Below are 6,437 nucleotides of genomic sequence, written 5' to 3' on the forward strand. Positions count from 1 at the left end.
ATATCGTATTTGGTATCTTGTACGCAACATTAATGCATTTGTTGGTTGGTCTAGGGGATGATTCCCCCTATATTGTTTATGGGTTAGAGTATTCCCACCTCTCCCATGCCTACTGCAACTTCCTTGGTTTTTTCCTAGTTATAAGGACAAGAGGATGAATGAGTCCTCTTATATTCTCAATTTGCTAGAACATTTCCAAAGGAGGGAATAAAGCTCCACCACCCAACCACTACCATGGAATATGGATGAATTTAAATAAAAACCCTAGTTAGTAGTATTATAGGTTCAAACCCTAGTAGAAGTGAGACAGATTGGTCCCATGAGTATATATTTTAATTGATATCATTTAGCATATATAATGTTTTGGTTAATAAAGTTTATTAATGAAAATTTAAAAAATCTTTAAAATATTGATTATTAATTAACATTCAAAGTAGCAACTCAATTTTTTTTATCATAATGATATGTGACTTAGGTGCTAATTTTTTTAAGGCATGCCTTTAAGGGAATGAGAACATTTCCTCTTATTATTTATATGGCTAGGAATGCTTTGAAGACAAGCTTATTGAGTATCCCAAGGTATAAGTATTTTACAAATTTTCCCTCTTCAAAAATAGGTTGTGCTAACATCAACAAGTAGTAGTGTGGGAGATACACCATGAACAACCTTAATTTTATTTCAATGAGGCTTCTAAGGGAGAACCACATCTCTATGGGTGTTACACTAAAAAATGTCACCATGACCACTTACAGTTAGTATGGCTCAAATCAACAGTCATGCTACCCCTTAGGCAAGTCTTATGCCTCTGTTATCCATCTCAAACTCAAAGAAGAGAGAAAGTCTTGTAAAAAATATGTTTATCTCTGGGGTCGCAGGTTCTCTCTAGCCTCACCTGCGGGGACGCTGACAATGTTCACAAAAGGTGCGTCCTTGGACGCTCTGTATGTTAAGGGACAGGTGCGTCCTTCTGTAAAAGGCAAAATGCGCGAGTTTCATCTTAAAAAAGTTACTTGTGGTTACTTCTAGAACTTTCTAGAGGTCGGTTTGATGAATTGGATGCGCCTCCAGTTGGTTCATGTATCTCTATTAAGGGGGAACTTATCCCATCAATAAGGGAGCTATCCCTGAATAACCTCTTTACAGCACTATAAATAAAGACATTGAGCCAGAGGGAGGAGAGGTTGGAGCTATACATTTTCTTTGGGTAAATGCTGCAGGAATTAGGACTCCCATTTAGAACCTTGTGAGGAGAGATTGTCTTTGCTTGATTCTACTTGGAAGTGGGTGAGCTTTGTCAAAGTAGAGGAAAACCCTTGATGGACCCTGGGAGGAACTTGCACAACACCAAGGCCAGGTTGTAAGAGTTTCTTTGTTTCGTTATTAATACAAACTGGTTTATTTTTCTCAATAGCTTGTGTTAATGAGTTATTTCATGTGTTCCTTGGTCTACATGTTGAATATATGTTTTATTATATGAAATGCAAGTGCTTGGTAATTGTTTGATTGTTTGTGGTTGCAGGAATTGACTTGAAGGAGGAGCTCATCCGGATCGGCAAGGACGGACTACAACAACCGCGTTTTGGAATAAGGTAAGCCTAAACACTTGTAGTTTTCATGTTTTAAAAGGTATATTTAGAGAAAGATCACTCCATTTTGTCTTGTTTGTCATTAGAATGTCTTAGACTTCTAGGAAGGTCAGCTGTGTCCGCACCCTTGACCAATTCCGTGTGACAAATTGGCGACTCCACTAGGGATAGATTCCATTGATGAGAAAAGTCTTTTCCTTTATGTGAACTTTGCTTTGAGAAAATTGGTTTATTTTTCTGGTTTTGGCTCTGTGATTCTGTCTCTGGGTGGGGTTAGCTTAGGATTAGTTTTATTTTGGTTTTTCTTGAGTTTTTCAGACGGACGCACCCTCTGAGTACTGCACAGTGCGTCTTTGGACGCGCTGTTGCCGTTTGCACAGAGCGGGCCCGCGCCTGTTCTAACGGGCTGCCTGCGTCTTCCTGTAAAAATTTAGGAAAACTCCATTTTTGCTTTAATTGCTTTTAGATTTTGGTTTTTCTTAGTTTTTTCTGCCCAGATTCATTAGTCCCTTGTCCAGAATCTTCATCTAAACTTGTTCCTGCTCTTAGCTTTCATCAATTGGGTGTTTTGAGTCTCTTTCTTGAGAAATTCTTGATTTGATTTCCTTTGATCATTACTTGGAGGTTTGTCTCAGTCTTTTCACAATTTTGCATCTTTTTGCTTTTGTTTTTGCAAAAAAAATTCCCCCTCATTCGCCGGGGGGGGCTAAATTGTGTATGAGTGTTAATCGCCTTTGAGTGTTTTTATGTTTTGATCTTTGGAACTCTCACCCAATTTTCTCGACTTGCACTTGATTGGTTCTTAGATTACATTAGAATCATCTTGTGTTTGAGAATTCTCTTGCATAGATCACATTTGCATAATTAGAATTCTCCTTTTCAGAATATGAATGAAAAATGTGCATAGATTACATTTGCATACTTTTCATGTGAATTGTGCATAGATTACAATTGCATAGTTTACATTCTGAAAAATCAATCGTAGATTTAGATCAGCTTTCTTTGATTTGAATTTACACAAAAATAAAAATAAAAAAATGGTTTGGAATTGATTTGCATTAGTTTTTCTTGATAAAATTATTGCATCAATTTTTTGCATTGTTGGAAGTGAATGGAAACTCTCTCCTTACTTTAGTTAGGATTCATCGAATTGAAAGGATTGCATTATCATATTCGATTGCATTCAGTTGAGTCGGGTCATAACACCATTGGTTTCATCTACATTTACCCATTTGAGTAATAACAGCCTTAATAACACAGCGCTTAATTAAAATTCATCTAGTAATTTTTACATTTCTAGGGCTCTGAAACACCAACATAGCTTAGGCTAGGGTCTTGGAGTAGGTGAGTACTTAACTCTCCAAGACTACAAAACCGAACAGATAGTTTATCTTGAGTAGAATAAATCCAATTGTTTCAATTGCACTCTGGGAAAGCTCCTCTTAATGGAGAAGCACGAGCTCGTGTCCGAACCAGTGAGGGGATCATTCCCCCCTCGTTGGGAACGACGCCAGACAGTACGTATTACAAATGGTAAACCTCGGATTAACCATTGTCGAGGAGCCAGGGGTCACTTATCGGTAAACCTTGGATTGTTGTCAAGGAGCCGGTAAGGGGATTGAGCTTGCTACTCTGCCCTTGCGTGCTGTCGGAGTTTAGACTGTTCCCCCAGGTGTATTTGTTACTGTTGGTGACCTTAGTGACCATAATCTTTAGGGTTCTACCGAGGTGACGGTGGAGGGAAGGTCCCACTGTACCTGGAGCAGACGTCGGTTATACTCACTTGGATTTTCCGGGGGGTTCACTTCACTTCGAGACGGTTAAAGTGGAGGAACTTGTGCCGGTCTATTCATTAAGCAGGTTGCCGGGGTAACTGTTCCACCCACCACTTCTGTACTGAATTCGGCGATGTTGGGCTTCATCACCAACTAGTGTTTTCGGTCCGGAAGGCTACTGTTTGTGTATGGTTTGACTCCTAGATTTGATAGCGCGTGTTAATTTGTTTGTTTTTACTTTTAGAGACCATAGGTGTGAATTGTGAATTTTAGTTGTTAAGTGTGAATTGTGAATTGTTAATTTTAGTTTTAAATTGTTAATAAAATTCACTGAAGTTGAATATAATGGCAAATGTTCCGGAATTTATCAACCTAGGAACCCCTCCTAATGAGAATCCTAGTACTTTTCCTTACTTTGGAAATGTTGGTCCTCCTTATATGGCTACTTTGTCATTACCTGGATTTACAATAGGTTTACCGATATGGTTATTTTCAACTTCGTTGGCCCAAAATACTCCAATTGTTCCATCTCAACCGGATGCTTCACCTCAACAGAGTTCACCATCTCAACATCACCAACCTTCTGTTGACCCTTTACCTTCTTCGCCTAATCTTTCTTCCTCCATTTCTTCCTCTTCGCCTGGTAAAAGCCTTGATGTTAGTAACCAGGAGGCTAAGAAGAAGAAGAAAGGGAAGAAGAAGAAGAAGAAGAAGAAGCAAGATAAGAAAGAAGTCAACCAACCAACCATGGCTGTAAGTGTTAGTTGTGTTGAGGAAAATTCCGACATGCATCGTAAACCCAAATACCCTTGCAGGCTTTGTAAGGGTGACCACTTCCTTGTCAATTGTCCTGGTATTCCAAAGGTCTTGGAAGTATGGTCAGAAAAATCTCATCAACTTTCCATTGATCCATCAACCAGTGATAGTCAGGTTTCTGGGAAAAAGGGTAAAGTTAGGTTTCCTTGTAAGTTATGCAAAGGGAGTCATCAAACTCACATTTGCCCTCACATGGATGAAGCCTCATCATTGTTGGAAAACCTTACTGTTCCACAGCAAGAATTTCCAACTGGTTACCGTAAACTTTCTCCCAACCTACCGTCAACTGACGGAGTGATTGATCTAAATTCAAGTACAGTCGATCACACTCTCCCATTGGAGAGTGAAACTCATGTCACTCAGGTTGATGATCCATTAGTTGATCAAGTGGTCGATTCAATTTCACACTCGGTCGATCACACTCTCCTTTTCGAGAGTAAATTTCATACCGCTGATGTTCTTCTTGTTACATCGGATTCTTCTGTGCCGGGGGGCATTTCACCTGTTTCTACAGAACCCCCTCCAAGTACTGAGGTCTTTTCCTTTGATTGGAATAGACTGACAGAACCTCGTCTTCCTTCCTCCATCCCTTTCCAAATCATTGTCAAGGCTGGTGGTAGGGACATACATCGTACTCAGGTAGATGAAGGTGCTTCTGTTAGTATTTTATCCTCAGCTGTTTGGAAAGCTTTGGGTTCCCCTCAGCTTGCGCCTATTACGCAGAATCTGAAAGCTTTTAACAGAACAATTAGTGAACCTTTAGGGATCCTTCCTAAGTTTTCTATTACCTTGGAAGGTAAAACTGTTTGTGTTGATCTTATGGTGGTTCGAGGTCCCTTGGATTTCAATTTACTCCTTGGGCGAGACTATGTTTATGCAATGAAAGTTGTCGTATCGACACTCTTTCGCGTGATGTCTTTCCCTCACAATGGCAGTATTGTGACTGTAGACCAGCTTTCGTTCCCTAGTCTTGTCTCAACTACCAATAATATGACACCCCTAAATGTTCCTGATTCTAAAGTGGTATCTACCCTGCCACGGGTTAATTATGTGGCAACCGGTCCCATGATTTCAGTTACCGATGTAAGTGAGCCTCTCACTGTTTGCTCATCTTCCTTTGATTTAGCTCCAGTAATTGACATGGAAAACTCTATGGGATTACTTGAACACGATGTTCTTATCCCTTTTGAGTCCCTTGACATGTGTTCCTTCCCAAGAAGTATTCTTCCTTCGGATGAAGACCTCTTGGAAGCCATGATCAAGGTGTGTCCATTGACATGTCTTTCCTCCAGTTGGAAGCCATGATCAGTGTGTACGAGGATAGTTTATTCCTCTCTCAACCTCGTTAAAAAATGAAACTGGATGGTGAGGAAAGTTCCTTTTACTGTGTCAACCTCGTTAAAAAATGAATCAGTGAGTACGAGGATAGTTTTTTCCTGTATCAACCTCGTTAAAAAATGAAATAGGCTAGCATGAGGACAGTTCTTTTACTGAGTCAACCTCATTAAAAAATGAATCAGCTAGATTTTAGGATATGTAGGTAGATTGTAGAAAGTAGGGTTTTGAGGACAGTTCCTGTTACTGAGTCAACCTCATTAAAAAATGAATCAGGTTTGAGGATAGTTCCTGTTACTGAGTCAACCTCGTTACAAAATGAATCAGGTATGAGGATAGTTCTTTTCTTGTGTCAACCTCTTTAAAAATGAAACAACTCCCTTTTCAAGTTAAATATTGAAAGTAAACCTTCATTTCATCCAGCCGGTTGAATGCAATGAAGCCTGGGGGGCATGTACCTCATTTCGCATCATTATGCTGGGGGCATGCGAACTTTTTGAGCATAGTTCCTTGTCTTGTGTCAAGCTCGTTAAAAAATGAAACAAGGGTAGGTTAAGTAGGTAGATTGTAGAGAGTAGTCATGAGCATAGTTCTTTGTCTTGTGTCAAGCTCGTTAAAAAATGAAACAAGGATTTTAGAGCATAGTTCCTTGTCTTGTGTCAAGCTCATTAAAAAATGAATCAAGGTTTTTTAGAGCATAGTTCCTTGTCTTGTGTCAAGCTCATTAAAAAATGAATCAAGGTTTTTTAGAGTATAGTTTTTTGTTAGGTAGATTGTAGAAAGTAGTTATGAGCATAGTTCCTTGTCTTGTGTCAAGCTCGTTTAAAAAATGAAACAAGGGTTTTGAGGATAGTCCTTTTCTTGTGTCAACCTCACTAAAAAATGAAACAACTCCCACGAGTCTTTCCAAGATTTTGAAAGTAA

This window comes from Pinus tabuliformis, chromosome X, assembly GCF_031772625.1.
Source record: "Pinus tabuliformis cultivar Carrire ecotype Pingquan chromosome X, CPIR1, whole genome shotgun sequence".
NCBI classification, from domain to species: Eukaryota; Viridiplantae; Streptophyta; class Pinopsida; order Pinales; family Pinaceae; genus Pinus; species Pinus tabuliformis.